The 18,239-nt window shown below is 39.1% G+C and overlaps 1 long non-coding RNA gene across 26 annotated transcripts in view; it reads left to right on the top strand.

Annotated features, from left to right (window-relative positions):
* Window positions 1-18,239, top strand: part of LOC142414722 (uncharacterized) — a 360,090-nt gene that overhangs the window by 59,304 nt on the left and 282,547 nt on the right. For 22 of the 26 annotated variants that reach the window (XR_012777194.1, XR_012777173.1, XR_012777190.1 and 19 more), the window contains 2 exons: window positions 5,767-5,887; window positions 8,340-8,396. The exons of 1 other annotated variant lie outside the window; for it this stretch is intronic. This is a non-coding gene — a long non-coding RNA (uncharacterized LOC142414722). Of the gene's footprint in view, window positions 1-5,766; window positions 5,888-8,339; window positions 8,397-17,284; window positions 17,399-18,239 lie in introns of all 26 variants that reach the window. 3 more of the 26 variants (XR_012777177.1, XR_012777179.1, XR_012777191.1) reach the window with 3 other exon arrangements.

Raw genomic sequence — 18,239 nt, 5'->3', positions numbered from 1 at the left:
AGAAACCCTCTGCATTTCCTCTACATTTCCAAACCTGTCAGATCCCAGAAGTTGTCCCTTATAAATCTCGTTCACTAGCTGTCTGTGGTTATTTATTGCCTGAACAGTAATCGAGTCCTAGCACCTGTCCAGTGTTGCAGTTCTTAGGCAGGAGAGGCATGCTGAATGCCATATCCTGCTCGTTGGTGTGAGGTTTAGTGTGAGCACCTCTGTGCTCCTAGCATGTGTAATTCTTTGCCTCTAGGAGAATGTAGTTTGGATACTTCTTTCGCTGGGCTCCTGGCTACCCTCCATTTTTGGAGCCACTGAAACCTCTTTGGCAGGCCACGAGCAATCACCTCTTGTGCTTGACTGAAACGTTAGCAAGTCATTAATCCAAATGGCAAATTACTTAGTGAGGCAACAGCCGAATCTCAAGTCTGAAGACTTTTTACACTCTTAGTGTTATAATTTCACAAAAATTATATAAATTGACATGCACTCTTTATGCAAAATTATATATGGGATTAATGTGTACTGTTTATTACAGACCAGAAATCATCTCTCAATTAGTCACTTGGGTGGTTAGTAGTGTTATGAGTCAGTCAACTTATGAGTTGACTGACCCCTAAAACCATCTTTTTGAAGGAAAACACATGCCTTGTGCATAAATGCCAAGGCAACATACTAATCGTTTATATTACTGAGATTGTGAAACTTGTAACTTCAAAATGTGCTACCTAGTGTTTACTTCTAAGTCTGTAGGAATTTAAAAATACGCATATTTGAAGTTAAATATCTTAATGTCTAAACAGCTTTTAAAGTAGCGTCATAATGGAACTGTTTTAATTTTCCTCTAATTGAACTCCTAACACCTAAGACCTCAAGGCTGTGTAGCTGCTATTTTCAGAGGTGCTGAGTGCATACAGCTGCTGTTGACTTCCCTTCATATTCTGGATGTTCAACACTTCTCAAAATGAGTGCATACAGCATCTGCTGCTACCACTACAGTACCAGAGTTCCAGTAAAAATGGCTGAAAATTTTCTATTACATTTCTGTAGTACTCAGTTGAGTTGTTCAGCACGTAATGCTGTGCTGTGATGTACAGTTTTGTTTGGGTGGTAGTTAGAGGGGACGTGCATAACTGACTTAGGGCTTTGCGGTGTGTGAGTACCGTGGTCAGCCTAGGCTCACAGACCTCTCTTCTACGCTGCAATCTATATGTAACGCTTACCTCATGTGGCCTTCACAACAGTATTACCTTGTTTTGTTACTGATAAGTTAACGTCTTGATAGAGGCTGAAATAAGAATCTACTTCATTAAGCTTTAAGAATTTTGCTCCAATTTGTTTGAATCAGATACAGAATTTAAATGTGAATAGTGTCAAGCCTTTCCCATCCTCCCAAAAATAAAATTCTAGCAAGTCAGTTCCCAGATCTGTTGATTCAATATTTATTCTTCAGCTGAGGTGTTCAAGTAGGTCTTGAGTAGCAGATTATTCTGTTGAACTCACAGAGCTGAAGGTTTTGTGTTTTCCACGATCATTCCCTAACATCTAGTTAAAATAGGTTTCCATTTGCTGAAATAGCAATTTTTAAGTAGTGCGCTGCAGTCTGTCACTGGGACTTTGTTTGAAAACGTCTGAATAGTGGGAATTGGTTTGTGTCAAAGGAAAGTGGACAATTATTTCAAAGCTTTCATTTTCACAGGCTATTACACTGCTGCAAATTAACAATTGCTGCAAGCTGACATGTAATTTAGAATATATGCTCCACACACTTCTAGCTGAACAAAACTCACTAAGATATATGAAAAGGATCATGCAGCTCTGAGTGACAAGTATGTTCAGACTGGAAAATGTTGGGTTATTCTCATTCGAAATGCCACTATAAATGTTCATCGTTAGTCTCTGGTAAGACGAGGTGGATAGAACGTTAAAGTTACTGCTTTCAGTACTGTTAAAGAGCTCTTTCAGGCAAGAAGACACGTGCAACTGTAAAGCTGTCTTCATTCATAGCCTTTGAAATATAAAACGGTGAACTCAGACCACCGAGAAATATTAGGCATGCCAGCTAATGTTTACAGCAGTGTAGTCTTCATGTTTTCCATGCATGACTTGTGATACTTTATTAAATGTCTGTCAAGTAGCAGAGTTTACTTTGATGTTGCAAATCTGAATATCTTAGACTTTGTCTTCTTTTGTTTAAACAGGCAAGTAATAAAAAATAATAGCTTTCATTGTTGGTTTACACCTCAAGAATATAGTGCTAAAGTCTTTGTTACCAAGTTAGAGTCGAGAATTTCTTACCACTAGTACAAATATAAAAGAGCAAGCAGAAATTTATTTATAGAGATAGTTATTGCAGACTTCTGAACAACAGATTAAAGTTATTTCGTTCTGTGATGAATGTTTTACTAATTATGAGCTATCTTTTTCTTTCCAAATATCGAAATGTGAAGAAAACAAATGTTTAGCAAATGAAGCACTGAATTTATATTTCAAACAATTCTGCGGGAAAATGTGCCTTGCATTCGCAGCAGGCTCTGCACGCGCTGCTATATTAATGTATCATGGGAATCTTAAGTAAGCATGGCAGTACAGGCAGAATAAGTGTAGATTTTTAGAAAACTACCAGAAGCATCGCTCTACTAACAGTAAATAAAAATACAACTTTTATGTATTAATCTTCAGCTGCTCAAAAACACAGTTTACCTCTAAAGAGGAAGATAAGGTTTGCTTGGGAAGGTTTAAAAGGTACTCGTCCAAATGCATTTCCTCTGCAGTAGGATCTTTCAGCTGTTTGTTTAGCAGCAAAATATAGGATGATTCGTACAGGTGTAGAAATTAATAATATTTTGCATGGGCTGTGATAAAAACATTCATGTGTCTATCTAGATACACAGTCCAGGTATTTTATTGCTAGCACAACTACATGACACTAAATTACACAAATAGTTCAGTTATGGCTTTTCTAGCTGCCAAACGCTCTGAACTCCGCTGTAGAGGCTTTGCAGGGTGGCACCGTAGCTCAGAGTGAATGTCCGCTGGTATGAACATAATGTAATATGGGCTTTAGATTAAATACCTGCTTTGTCCAGAAATCTAATATAGGTTTTCCAGGCCAATATGCAGAGACCCCAAGCATCCCCAACAAAAGAGGTGATGTTTTATTGTGCAAGGCACGCAATTTAAAACTCATAGTGGCAGATTTATAGTTTTCACGCCATAGGATCAGGCTAGTGAAGCAAAGACCTATGGTCCACTCCTTTCATTAGCACTTTATTTTTACACCATGTTGTAGGGAGAGTGCTGTAGCCACCAGGACAGGTGGATCCAGGCTTTTGTAGTCATTGCATTCTTATCCCTTCCCCCTTAGCACAATGTTGGCCTCTCTCCTTCCCTCTTAGCTTCCCAAGGTGTAATTTTTGAGGGTGTGTATCACTCCTGTCAAAGGAAACTTGTAATCTGATGCCATAACATCATTCTTGAAGGTCTAACACATAGTGGATTTATTCCAGATAGTCCTAAAGAGTCACAAGAGCAAACTACTACCACAGCAGAAACCCAGCTTGTAATACCTTGTTGGGTGACTTTAGGCAAGTTACTTTATCTGCCTGAGTCTCAGGTTCCCCATCTGTTAAAGAATAGTGCTTTGTAAAAGTACTTTAAGATCTGCTGATGAAAACCATTTTCATGCTCTCTTTTGCGGCTGTGAACACTTTTCATGTGGGAAATCCTGCATAGTTATACATGTATTCATCACAAAATTGGCAAAGAAAGAAAAAAATTTCCAAAGAACTATGCCTTTTTTTTATTACTGGTAGTGTACATTGGTTAGAGAGGATTAGAATCTGATATTTTCAAAAATAAATAAAAATAAAAGGGATTATTAAAGAAGCTTGTGTTCAAAGACTACAACTCACAGAGAGTCTGTGTGTTTTGAACAGTTTATTTGTAAGAAAATATTCTGAACCCATTAGACTGCTGCTGCTTCGAAGCAGTGTGGAGACTTAATTAAAGGTTCAAGGGAGAAAAGAGGATGGAAAACAGTTTTATAACCATAGGCTGATATTTTTGAAAAGCATTATCTTGTTTTTTAATATGTAGAGGACTTGTAAAAGTGCAGGCTTGGAAGGTAAAACTAGCTTCTCGTTCACTGCCAGGATTCACCTGCAGGTTCCTGGATTCTGGGATTTCACTCTTCTCAGAATAACGTCCTGAACATTTTCGCTGCAAGGATCATACATTTCTGTGTATATTAAAAGGGCTGGGTTAATGTGACCAAAAAAAGAGCTATAAATCTTTAAAATTTTTCTAGATAAATCTGCGAGTTCAATCACCAAAAGACTTCCATGTGTTTCTTTTGCATGTAGATATATTATTACATGTATTTCCCATTAAAAAAGCATTGCATTTCAATGTTTCATATTCAGTTTGATAAATAATTACCTTTTGCATGCTTATCTTGAAATTAGTATTGGTGCTTAAAGTACCCTTCCTTTTCTAGTTGCACCTTGTATTGCTGTGTGAATTTGGGGTACTTTGTTGCGTGTGCTGCTTGATTACTCGCCACTCTTTTGATATGGCAAGTATGCCAGAAAATAGGGGGGTTTTGGTAGGCTTCCTAATTCCCCCGTTTCTTAGGGGAATGCAAGGAACTATTGCTAAAGCCTCTGATCACAGAGCGGAGAAGAGGAGGGGGGAGAACAACTAGCTTATGTTTAAGATTTACTCCTATAAGTATATGCATGCAAAAGCTCAGCCACTTGAACTTTGGGGAATGTGAGTCTGACCTTGAGCGCAGCTTCCAAAGGCTACAGAGAGGTGGCCTTTGGTGGTGGAAGGGAAATTTGAAAGCTAGCTCCGTGGTGCTCCAGGCGCGTGGCGTTGAACGGTGCTAGGCTAAGCTATCCCAATGCAAATGGAAATACGATGGTGCAGAGAGGTTTGGGAAGCCTTTCCTTATGTGCTTGACACCTCACTCTTATGAACACCTGTGATTTTTACAACGAACAGCGTGTAGTTTTTCTTAGAGCCTCCACCTCCTGTCTTATTGTAAGAATTTCAGCCTTCATTTAAAACAAAGCTTTCACTCTTCTGAGTTACAGGAGAAAAACTTGGAAACGTAGGCCCAGCTGTCAAAGAGCCAACCACTTGTCACTTGTAATTTCACTACCTAAATATGTTAGAGAAAATAGCATTATTTAGACCTGTCTGGGTAGTGCTTTCATGTTCCACTGCACTTCTTTTGGTAACTGAGGTGTCCTTTTGTTTCCACACATTAAATAATGTGTTACTCATAAATTTTTGACCTCACCAAGATGAAGAATTAGTCAGATTGATGTGTGTATAAGTGGCTCATGACTATGTTCCTTCCAGTTGGGTCAAACAAGACAAATTTTAGATCTTAAGCACATGGCTAAATTTACCCAGTTCTGCATACTTGATTTGGCAAAACCATATGGACTTTTTGATACATTCCTCAGATCTCTTCTGAATCAGTTTCAAAAGTCTATATTCATGAATTGTACCCACTGTTCAGTAGGAGGTGTAGAAGAACAACGCCTATTTTAGGCGGAAGATTTCCTGTGAACGTACTTGTCTCGGACCAGCTCTTCCCTGAAGCTGCAGTCTGAAACTGTTGAGAGGGCCAGTCCTGTCCTCCCACCTGCGCTTAGCCACACTCCCGCACCTCCCCTGGCGTGCGGGCTGGGGGGTCCCGCAGCCGTACAGTGGATCAGCGCAGGGGTGTAGCTCAACTAATTTTCTCTCTCTGTCCTTCAGGCTGAGCTTTCCGGAGCGGAGCTCTTGGGTCTGATCCAGAGTCCCCTCTGCCGCAGGGAAGGTGGTGAGGGTGTGCAGCTGGAGATGAAAAGAAGGACCGGAGGCAACAGGGGGGTCTCAGGTCAGCTTTAGCTAACTGTGTGATTACACTTCGGTTTTTGCTGTGGGTTGTACGGCTGATACAGAAAAATGGAAAATTCCCTTTTAACCTGTTAGGCAGGATTTCCACAGGAAAAAAATGTATTTGCTAAACACAAGCTGTGAAGCAGCTGATGGATCAATCCCCAACGATATGCCCGAAAACCATCCTGCGGGATATTAGATGTTTAAAGCATATCCTGTTCCCTGAGCAGTTTGCCCTGAGGACGAAAGCTGGAGATGCCTTTCTGCATTTCCAGTTGAGATTCCAGTGCGACTGAAGCACAAAGCAGGCTCACCCCTGCCTCCACTGAGCTGCAGAAGCTCAGGGGGAGCCTGTAGCATGTATCCGAGGCAGCGGATGTCTTCGTCAATAAAATGCTGCTTTTTTCTCTGAATGCACGGGTCCTGATAAGTAAAGGTACAATAATAAGAGGTTGACAGGGAAAGAACGGTGAGCTGTTTAAAAAAATACATTTGAGAATAATATTAGCCTCCTTTATAGTTCAGATATAACAACTGCATAAATTGCCTTGTAATTGCTTTTTATTCTTTTGAGAAATTTTAAAACTGTAAGTAGGTTTTTTTTTCCTTCTGTCAGTGGGCTTAAGAATAGATTATTTGTACCTGAAAGGAGAGAGCTCAGCACAGAAGGTATGAAAAGAGGGCTGCTAGAACTTGCTGTAAGGTCTTACATTAGAGCTAAGACAATCCAAAAATGAGCTGATGTAAAAAAAATACATCTATATGTAGAGTCATCTTTTTTCTCCTGTTCCCCTAACCATGTGATCCTGGTGCAGGCTCTGTGGCTCGTTTGCCCTGTGGTGAGCTGATTCAGGGAGTTAAATTGGCAGAAAACTACTTGCTGTTTTTTGTGTAGTTAGTTCTTTGCTGCCTCATTTTCTGCACTGATTCACCACAAAGTGAGACAAACTCCAAAGCCAGGAGAGGAGAAGCAGAGTGTGGGCAGAACAGCAAGGGAGGGGAGCCAGCAGGACACCACCTTTCAGTTGCAGCTAGCTTTTAGATTGACTTAACTCTAATCTAAAATCTCCTTCTTAAAATTTTAGAGTGAGTTAAAGCCATTTTTTAATTTCGGGTGATAGCATCAATCTATGAAAATGCAAGTTTCTTCATCAGCTAATTGTTCAAATAAGTATGGAAAGTCAAACTGAACTCATGGGGGTTAAAGTTTGGGTATACTTATGCATGCGCCTGTGTTTTGGCAGGGTTTGTAAGAACATCAGTATACAGGAATTCTTTTTTTAAAAATAAAATCAGAATCGTCGGCATTTTTTCAGTTCAGTGCCTAAACTGAAAATGTAGAAACAATTAACTTAAAATCGAATGCAATATTTTGTTTCACATAAAATATTTTGGTTTGAGCTTTTAAATACTTTCCAAGTTTCGGATCTCCTCTGCTCTGCTATAAAATTCAATCTGAACTTGCAAATACTTTGTTTACTTCAGAATCATTTTTTTGGAATATAAACTATGCACTTTTGCTGCCAGCTATAGCTTCTAATGCAGGCTTATGAAGCTAGGCCACTTCCCCTACCATACGCTCTCAGTGAGTCAGGACTGCGGGTGGAACTTGAGTTTTGTCATTGCCAAGAATAAAAACACACTGCTTTACTAGAGCAGAAAACTTAAGGGCATCATTTTTTATCGCAAAAAGTGAAAAACGGCGGTTCAGCATTTTCATATTTTTGTATTGCTGACATTTTTCATCTTTCAAATTAAAAATATTCAGTGCACACATCAGTTTAAAAGCACCGAAACCCATCAAAACACAGCTTGGTATCTCAGTGTGCTGAGAGCTTTGGCCTCATCCAAGAAGACACCAAGACACTTAACCATGTTAGTCATCACAGTGGTTTCAAAAGTGAGTGCTTGTTGCTTTGTGGGTTCAAACCCAAAGAAAGCTAAACTTGCAGAAGATCACGGAGAAGTCTAGTATCCGGTTGGCTGAACTGACAAATTTTCTGGAAATTCCCCTAAAATCTAGGCTAAAATTATTTCTTTTTGATGCTGAAATCACAGCTGTGACAAATATTCAGCCACATGATTCATGTGTTCTCTCAGAATGGGAAGTGTTAGAGTAGCACAATTTAGTAACTTTTGTTTACTTCCCCCTAGTTCAGCATTTCTAATTTAACACGTTTTCTCTGGAGTAGGTTATCTACAGAACGAACCCATTATTACCTGTCTATATCTGACGCTTTGCCATTTGTTCAACCATTCTCTGCTGCCAAGTTATAAAATAATCAGCTTCCTGTAATGTGACCAAGTAGGGGGGAAATTTTCTGTATTAAATGCTGCAGAATTCATTTTAAATCTTGTATCTTTTTTACATACAGAGTATTTTCTTGTTTCAAAACAGACCCCAACTTACCTGCAAAATGGAATTACCATCTTTCTCTCTCTGTTGGCAGTCGCAACATTTCTTTAAACCTGGTGACCCCCACCTCCACATGCCCCGCTCCCAGAAGGTAGGACAATGCTGGACACTTTCAGTTGTGCGTCGTAGGCTTTCCAGTCTCAGTTCTGCTCCCCACTGATACAGAAAGAGGGGCTGAGACCTGTTTTCCTCTTGTGCCCACTTGTCCCTTACCATTTGGGTTAGGAGCACGTTATTCAGGTACAGCTCTGTGCCCTGCTAATAGCTTAATTTGCAAACTTTTCCTTTTATCAAAGCACCTAACCCCAGTTTGGTGCACACTTGAAAGTTGCGCTTCCTGTAATTTTTTTTGCCTTTTGGTTCCCTTTAAAACATTTCAACATATTAGAAACTACGGATTGGTTTCCTGCATGTAATAGTTGTTTCTTTGGTGATACGCTTTGGTTTGTGTTTGAGAAAGAAATCCTGGTGGTCTTTCATGCAATTAAACTCAGAGTAGCTGTGGGGATCTTGAAGTGAAAATATATTTCACTGCAAAAATGTCATCCTAAGCAGTCACTTCAGATGAATGCTTGCTGTTCTCTCCCTTGGTATAAAATAATGTGTATTTTAAAGCTGAGATTTTTCTTTTCTGTCTACCCTCATGGTGATTAGAAAATTGTAAATGAAACCTCGTTATGTTGAACAGCTGGTAGTTGTATTTAAAAATCTCATGTTAAAGCAAATGAATTAACTAAGTAACAAAGTTAAAATCTGTACACTGAGAGGCCAAAGTGGTAACAGAGCCACTCATGTCTTAGCAAGAACAGCTGAGTACGAGTGAAAATATGTCTAGGAAAAAAAATGAGTTTTGCTTGCACATTGTTCTCATAAGCATGACTTATTTTAATAACTTGCCAAACCTACGTTGTTGAAAGTCATATGCTACCACTTGTAAGAGATTTTAAAAAGTGATGTGCATTACAGGGATTTTCTTGAATTAGAGCAAATTTTGTTCTCCTGCTTACAGCAATGTCATTTCATTTAAGTGAATGCACTTCACAGTGGAGTAAAATGTAGTTCATCGTATTTAACTGAGGTATTAGCAAAAAGAACAAATCTGTGGCTAGTTTTATGCAGAATGTATCTTTTATGTGATAAGAGGAAAGGAAAATGAATTATTTTCAAAAGGGCAGTTTATAAATGTCAGTCCTTCTAGTGGAATATTGAAAAGCTCAATCAGAGAGGAAGGATTCAGGTCTTTGCTTTTCACTGTGATGCCTCAACCCTGCACTTTGTAGGGTGAAAGATTTTTAGGAGGTCATCATCAACCCGAGCAGTGAGCCTGGGATCTCTGCCTGCCCATTCTGGTTGTCATCCTCGACCAGAGGAGAATCTGGCTCTACGCTCTCTTGTTTTGATGTGGCATTTGAAGCTGCTTAGAAAACATGTTATTCTACATTTGACTTCCCTTTTTTGAGTATTGCAAACTGTATTTTTATATGAATTTTCATGAAGCTTTTAGATTAATTCAGGTTTTTAAGGGGAAGTTTTCAAGGCAACTTACTATCTTGTGAGTCAAAATCAGTTTGAAACTAGTTGCATGTAGAATGGCTGAGATCACGTGATACTCTTCAAGGCAAAGGTAGCTCCATTTGCTCAAGAAATGCTTTCATGTGGTTTCTCAAGGGAAATAGTAACTTCTTATGAACTGTTTAGAAGAGACCCAGTGTCAAAGTGGCTGGTGGCAAAATTCCATTATTTCAGTCTCCAAACACATTTTCCAGCTAGAGTAAATATGTCTTGGTGATGAATAAAACACCTTTGTAAGAGGTGGGTTGAACAGGAGGTTTTAAAAGTTAGGAGTTTAATATAATCTACAGATGATTTCCCCAGCACAACCTCCTCTGCTACAGCTTAGTGAGGTGGGAAGAATTAGCAGGCAGAGCAGCAGGTTGCCCGTGAAAACTTCTCGTGCTGTAGTATATAGTGATGAATTGAGTCAAGAAGGAGGGAAGTGCTACAGAGTCTCTGGCCAGCCTTGGGTTGTAGAGCTTGCACTCAGAACTCTTCCTGGGGCTGCTGCCTTCCCCAGCTGCTCAAATACTTCTCCGGTTGCACCAGGGCCCCAGAGTTTGAAGTTACAGGGGTAAGTAAAAAGCTGTCGCTGTCTCGTTCTCTGCACACACCAATACTATGTGCTGTGCTCTTTGTGGCACAGACCATTATCTCACCTCTTGGTTTTTCTTTGTCTTGGAGGGTCTTAATTTTTATTTTTGTAGTTTGTTGTACTTTAAATAAAATTACATACATTTTCACAATAGTTTTTACTTCTGGTCCCTTGGTATTTGGTGTTCATGAGGTTTAAGGAGATTTCCAGTATACTTCTAACAAGCTTAACTTCTGTTGTATGGGTGGTGACCAGTTTTTGAAAATCAAGCTGTATATGGCATCCTTACTCAAACACCCCAAATCCTTCGCTAATGTGAGTAGGTAAGGAAGTAACATTAGAGTTGAGTCTAAAAGTACTCAGCCAAAAAAGAGAATGCCTGAATTTATCACGTCATGCACAATATAAGCAGAATAACATGGATCCTTTTGTTCATATTCAAATCACAATGTCGTATGATTACATGGAGAATGTAATTTGTTTTTTCGTTGATAAAACCCATAAAGATTTCAGATACCATATTAGGGCTCATCACTTTCAATTAGCCTTTACCATTACATTGTAGTCTACTGAAAATGGCTAATTATTCTGTGTATAAAGAGCAGATCAAATAACCCAAATAACCCCATAGAAACAGTGGAGACCCGCATGTTCTCCATAGGCCTACAAGCCCAGGGGTTAACAGATCGGGCTCTGGGAACTGTTGTGCTAAAGATGCTCCCAAGGTCAGTACCAAAATAAGCTAGGTTTGGTGGATTTAGATTGTCTCCCTGCGTTTTCTTCTAACAATCCAAGAAATGCCTTTTTTTGTGTGTAAATTAGCATTTTGTTGTATTTTAATTGTTGGGGTATTCATCAGTCACTGACATCATTGTGCTTACTTTGCTTGGATCAGCCTTGAATACATTTTTCGCCAAGCTTTTCTTCAAAATATCGTCAGTGGTCTGTCTGTCAGCTGCAAGGTGGGCAGGAGATGGCATCTGCTGTGTCTGATTCTGGACTAACAGTGTCTGAATGGCCAGAGGCAGCCCAGGCGTGGGGGATGACTGATGAGCTCCCATTTCAGCCTTTTTACCAATGACAGTACTAATTTGTGTATTTCTTTTCTCTTCCAGCCATCAGTTCTCATTAAGCTGATAGAAACTCATATCTGTGAGATGTCTACCTGGCTTTCCAATTTGATTAAAATTGGTCAAAAAGTTATTGGACAAAGGAAAGATGGACAGTGTGATCACATAACTCTTTTTCATTAGCAATTGAAGCCAAGAATGCTGCATTATAAAACTATGTCATGCATTTGTGGGAGATATTTCCATCTCTTATAAAGCATTTGTCTAGTCCATATTTGCAATTAATGGCAGCCATATAAGTTATAAACATTACCAGTAGTTTGCAGTGATATTTTACATCACCTGAAAACCAGTGATGGAAAATGAGGAGGAGTATCTTGCAGAAGTAACAGATTCTGAGAGGAATAGGAACAATGTGAAAATTGTAAGGCCCAAATGTTAGCAAGGCCACTGCATTTGGAAGACATTAGGTACTTTTCATACTATTTTATGCATGGAGCCTCCTAATAGTTATTTCTCATGGATCTGCAAAATACAAAAGACTTTAGGTTAAAGGAATAGTAATGAATCATTTATGAGATATTATCTACGAAGATGGATTGGTTCCATCTGTTACAGTAATAAAAATAATAATGCTTAGCAATTACATAAATGCTTTACAGGTTTTCAGCGTGCATCACAAACATTAATCTAAGATCTAGCCCATAGCACAGTTTTTAAGAGCTTGTAAAATGGCTTCAGCTTATACATACTGGTTTATTTATTTATTTTTAACAAGGAAATTTGTTGTAATAGAGTTTTTAAACTGGTTTAGAAAATTGAGTTGTAGCTCCATGGTCTAAGACTCTATATGAAGATAGCCACAAAATTAGCTTCTTTTCCTTCTGTTAATTTAAGTTGCTGCAAATGTCCAGGAAAAATACAGCTCTACAGGCAGGTGTTCATTAACATACAAATGATAGAAAAGTCTTCCAAGAGCCAGTACTCGCATTATCTCACAGTTATTTGTTAATCTCATTTTTTGTGTCTTGTAAGCAGCTCACTGATTGAAGGCTAATGTGTTCTGAAGCAGAGTATGGTCTGATAGAAGTTATGCTATGTCTGTGTGTTATATTTCAGTATATAGGATCATGTTACCTGAAAGAAATAACTTTTTTTGTTCCATCCAGGAAGAAATAGGATATACAAAGCAGTGGTTTCCCATAAAACATGTTTTAGATGCAGCCTAATTTAACTAACAGAATGAGTATTAGATTTAATTTTGTTCTGTTCGGTTTTTAATTTGAGTGCTTGAAAAAGAAGTGATGACAACTTTAGGCAAAAAAAAATGTTAATATCTATTGGGAGTGTTTGATGTGCACCCTAGCAGACAAAGGTGTGGTAAAATAGACAAGATTTATAGTAAATGCAATTTAATAAATAGCTATCCCTACTGATATTTTGAGTATGTCTATAGCTATATGAATGTATAGATCAATATATACTATTATGCTTGGGGTAAGTACATATATAAGGGTGTCTTGAAGTTGGCTTCTTTGCAGTGTAACCTGTGACCTTGAAAGGCAAGGTGCCGTGCAAGCTATTGCTTTGTAAATCTGTTTATCTATATACGTCATAGATTAGACATGGGCTTTGCAATACGACTTGACTGAAACAAGTGACATTAATTCCATTAACTGTGGTCAAAAGTAGTGTACGTCTTGACAGTTTGAGTGGGGTGGATTACGTATCTTGACCTACCAAATGTTTGGTTTGGAAACATTTAACACATTAGATTATGCTAGATAGTAGAAAGGTTTTAATGCAACTAAACCATCCGTTTGCCAAAACAAGATATAATTTCCTTAAGCAATGTTCTGTTAATTCATATATAATGAGATTAATTAAAACAGATGGGAAGAAAAAAATCCAGTGTTTCATACACAGGGAAAATGATGGGTTCCGTTTAGTCATACCCGAGTGCTGATAGTCATTTATGAAACAGAGCAACAGTTTGTTATCAGTGCTAACTCTACCCTTTTAATCAGCAATGACCTGGAAAGCAGTTTTCTAGTCTCATTATCCAGGCTATCTGGGTTAGTGTTACAAAGCATAAACTGCACTCGGAGGAAGCGATTAGCAGCGCAAAGTCGATCTTGCTTGGTAACTCCCAGATGTTGCTTGGTGTGCTCTGCTGCCCAGCCTCTCCAAAGCTTCCCGTGCTGCCTCCTGCTCTGCGCTGCGGCCGTTCTGGTGTCCTCACCTGGACAACCCTCTGGGTATCCAGCTCCCCTCCAGCCCTCCTCTCAGGAGGCATCGCTGCTGAAGCATCTTCCGTCTGACCGTCTTCAGGGGTTACCTGTCTAAGAGCTGGTATAAGGCAGCCGTAATGTTAAAAAGCCTCTCTGTTAGCGTGTGCTGGTTCCTTGGTTCTTTGCTGGACTGCACTGTCTGCCTATTTACAGCTGCCAAATTACGGTTAAAAGGAATTATTGCTTGTAACAGTTTTCCTTCCCTGCCTCCTTCAAAGCATGAAGTACACTGTAGAAATCCCTTACTGCAAGTGTACATCAGCAGGTTTCCTCAGCCTCAGCTGGAGAAGGATGATACTCTATACTCCTCCAAAGTGCTACAGAAGCCTGCTCAGAAATCTACCTGAATGGAGGATGGAGCTCCCATGGTGTGAACGTTGGGATGTATTTTTAATACCACACTGATAAGAGTTAAATTCCAGTGGTGTTCCTCTAAACTGGCTTTGTTTCATACAGTAGGGCATCAGGATAAACACTTTCAAGTTGGTGGTGCACAAGAGCTTTGACAAACCAGTTCCAGCTGATCGTGCTTTGAGGTGGTTAGATCTCCTGGCCCCAGAAGTCTGCCCTGTTTTTCTGCCAGAGCTCACCAGCCCATGCCAGGACTGGCAGGAAGGAAAACGCGCTTCTGTCATAACTGAGTCTTGGCTCAAACCCACTCTCATCAGCAATTTAAACCAAGATGCTACTCTGTGAACAGGGTTAGCTGAGACATCACACACCTTCTGTTTTTCTGCCTCTCTTGGAGGTGGTGTACCTCCCAGGGGATAGCAGGGTGGATGATTAGAAGTCATAATAGTAAACCGCTACTGCAAGGTGTCCCAGATATCTTGTTTCAGGTAACCGTCATCTGCAAAATCTGTAGTTAGGCTAGTAAATAATTGGCTTGGTATTTATTTTTGTTCTATTCTTTCTTTCCTTAAAAACTGGTAATTATAGCTGAGAATATTGCCCCAAAGTTCCAAAATAAGTCACTGAATTTTCCTGAGAAAATGGTCCTAGGCTGTTGGTACTCAGATGGGATCTCAGCCCATAACAGGGTTTCAGGACATTTAAAAAAAATGAGCTACTAAATACCAATACTGTTTGTCTAGAGTATGTAAGTAACTAGCCGTGTTACACAGCAGGATGACATGCAGAGCTGAGCTGCAACGTAGCATAATATATTAGGTTGTTTATCCATAATAATGGCATGATAATTGTGGTAACATCAGAAATTACTGTCATTCTTTGCTGAGAAATTGCTTGTTACCATCCTCTTGTTTAAATATGCCTGCAATAGTTCTGAAATTATTTACAGGACTATTTGGAGGCTTCCCCTTATTTAACCTTCCAGATTCTACTTAAAAAAAAAAAAAAAAAAAAAAAAAGCTTGTGTGTATGTGTGGGAAATTCTTGGTTATATCTTACCTGTGCTGAGTTGCCTTTTGTACGTCTTCCCAGTGTTTTGCAGATGTGTAATACTGAGGAGGTTTTTTTCTCCTTTTAGGGTCCTATAAAGATCCAGTACCTTGTCTTGTAAAATGTTATTGTGGGGAAAAAGGTATTAATGGCTAATAAGAAATAATCTGTGGTTAACATGGCTCATCCCTTTCTTTTCTCCTCTGTCATGATCAGAGTGTATGCTCTAGTTGCTGCTATTGAATGTTGGATTATCAAACTGCAGTATTTTGCACTGATGGACAAAAGTGGTTTGTTAACTTCCCTGTGTCTGAGTAAAGAAGAGACGGTCTGCTTTAGTGGAATTTCCCCTGAAAATGAATCCCACCTAGGAGGTACCTCTCCTCCTGTCCCAAGAGCCCCAAAATATTGAGTGTTCATCCAGCAGCAACCAAAATATTTCTCCAGCTTGAGAACTTTGAAAACGCTGGTCCTCATTGCTGACATTTTGCAGTATGTTCAGAAGGCAAGAAAGTCTAGTTTTGGGAAGATAAAGCTGGAAACAAATTCCAAAGTATCTGCATTGCTCCTGCTTATGTCCTTAGGAGATGATGTCTCAGGTTATCAGGTCATAAATTATTAGAAGCCTGAAGACAAATGCCAGGGACACCCCACAAGCAACCAGTTAGCCAGTATTTTCCATATCATGAAGACGCAAGCAACTGTCTTCTCATTGTGATCTTGAAGCAGTGAAGCAACGATAGTTACTTATCACAGAGGACAACTTCCTTTTGTTTTTATAGTAGGCATCCACAGAGTATTAGGTTATAACTACAAAAGAGAAATTATCTCTATATCCTTCTGTGCTTTGCAACATTCCAGTGATGTTGTAGTTTACTTAATCTAACTGAACAGTACGCTCATGTGGAAAGTGTGGAAATTGAGGTGAAGGATCACAAAATATTAAAATTGGTGTAGAACTCCAAGCTTCCCAGCTTCTACTTTCTTCCTTCAATTGACATTGCCAAGAGAAAGCATAACGGAAGTTACTAACATGATAGAAGTTTCCATTAGATTCTCTTTCAAAAATCAAAATAGGGTCATTTGGAGAATAACCTTTTGAACATAAAATGTTAATGACTGCTGAGGTCTGGACAGGACAGATATGCTCCATTTACACAGCCTTAGCTGCAGGTTATCAGAAGTATATGAAACATATGCAGCGACAAAATAACTCATTACCCCATGGAAACAAAAATGTCCCATACCTTCAAAATTTCATTTAAAGTTCATCAGTGTTAGGGATGGACCTTTAAAAATGTGGTTTCCAGAATATTCTTACCATTATCAATGATATCATTTGACCAGATTTACAATCGTGTAACGAAGACTGGTACAAATGGCTATTAGGAAATTATTCATCAGGGAAAGGGAGTGTTGTGGTTTGGAGTGCGAGGTTGGCTGATTTTATTTTAGACAATAACATTGCAGCTTGAGGATTGTGATCTTTGACTCTCTGTGCTGTATGACTGGTCACACAAGTCTTGTTTCTCCTCCATGGAGGAGACAGGATGACTTGAATTCTTTACGAATAAAAAATAGTGAATACTGCAGTGTAGGTGTGGGCAAGGTTAATCATATTTGCACAGTGTGGGAATCCGTGTAAAGAAAACCCAAGAGTCTTATTTGCTTGTGTATTTTTGTCAGTAGTGTTTAATAAGTGTACAAGTACATTGACTGAGAGTTTGTAATTTGTGCAAAGGTTTTCAGCCTAATTGGCCTGAACATCTTCTGGGTGTCTGTCCTAACTGCATTGAATACTGGCACTTCTTAAAGTCATGACTACTAGTGAGCCTGTGTGACAGACTGGCTACAAGAATCCTATTAGTGAGGGTCTTTGAAGGACTCTGTATATTAAAAGGGAAGTTTGTCTCTTGCCAAGTGTTTTTAGAGTAGTTGTTTTTTTTAAAAATGTTTCTTGAGCCTCTGTGGTTCTTTTTTTTTTTTTTTTAAAAAACGAATATATATATATATAAAAGGTGGAGTGAGAGAAGGGCGGACTCATTTCCAGAATGTATTTATGATTTAGCAGGACTGAAAGAGAAGTGAGTTTTGGTAGTGCGTGCTCAACAACAACCATGAGACTTTACATGCTGATAAAAATCACTGGAGACTGCGATGGACAGTGAAGCCAGAAATTATGGTAATTTGGCTGCCTGCCATTCTTTTTACCGTCTTTTGCTAATTTATGTACGGTATTGCATGATGGTTGTTCGGAAAATAGGCAGTTTCATGAATGGTGTCTTTTATTACAAATGTAACTGTCAGATTTTATTTCGTTTCCTTAATTATAATGCTTACCCCTGATATTCACATGACAAACACTGTGACCTGTAGTGCATATCTTTTGGGTTAGGAGAAGCAAAAGGAGTCTTTCTTGTATGTGCTTGGGCTCATTTGCATGTGTTTCCCTTGAGGGGAAATCCCACATTCATACAGGTCCCAGATAAAACCTCTCATTTCATTTCCCATAAGAGAGGCAGTGAAGGCAACAGCAGTTAGTCCCTGAAGAGTGAGCTGTAGCAGTTTCCCACTTGATGACTGTCAGTGCTAATGCTGGGTGCTAAAATAAATGCTCCACAGTACATTTAAGTCGAAAACACAGCATTATAAAGCTGCTTGAGGTAGTTAGCACTATCAAGGCAACTTTCTAAGAGAATTAAATGAAAGAGGCAAGAGTAAAACATCCATTCAGGGGTGCACAGCAGCGTGGGTGTGGGGAGGGACAGATGGAAAGGGTAGAACCGGCTGAAAGGAAGATAAATGTTCCCAGCAAAACGGCTCAATGTGTTTTCAAAGAACAAAAGTAGAAACCCACGTTGGATATATGGCTTAATTTATAGAAATTTTAAATTGTTACATAATTGGAGCTTTACCATGACATTAACAGTGTAAAACTTAATGTTTAACAGGCTTTATCACCTGAATGCTGTGTATGCCCCCCTTCTGCATAACACCGGCTAATTTTCCTGTTACACTTTGCT

The sequence above is a fragment of the Mycteria americana genome, chromosome 9, assembly GCF_035582795.1.
Source record: "Mycteria americana isolate JAX WOST 10 ecotype Jacksonville Zoo and Gardens chromosome 9, USCA_MyAme_1.0, whole genome shotgun sequence".
Classification (NCBI taxonomy): domain Eukaryota; kingdom Metazoa; phylum Chordata; class Aves; order Ciconiiformes; family Ciconiidae; genus Mycteria; species Mycteria americana.
Note: the sequence above shows the minus strand (reverse complement) of the source record. Positions and strands in the feature narration are given on the sequence as shown.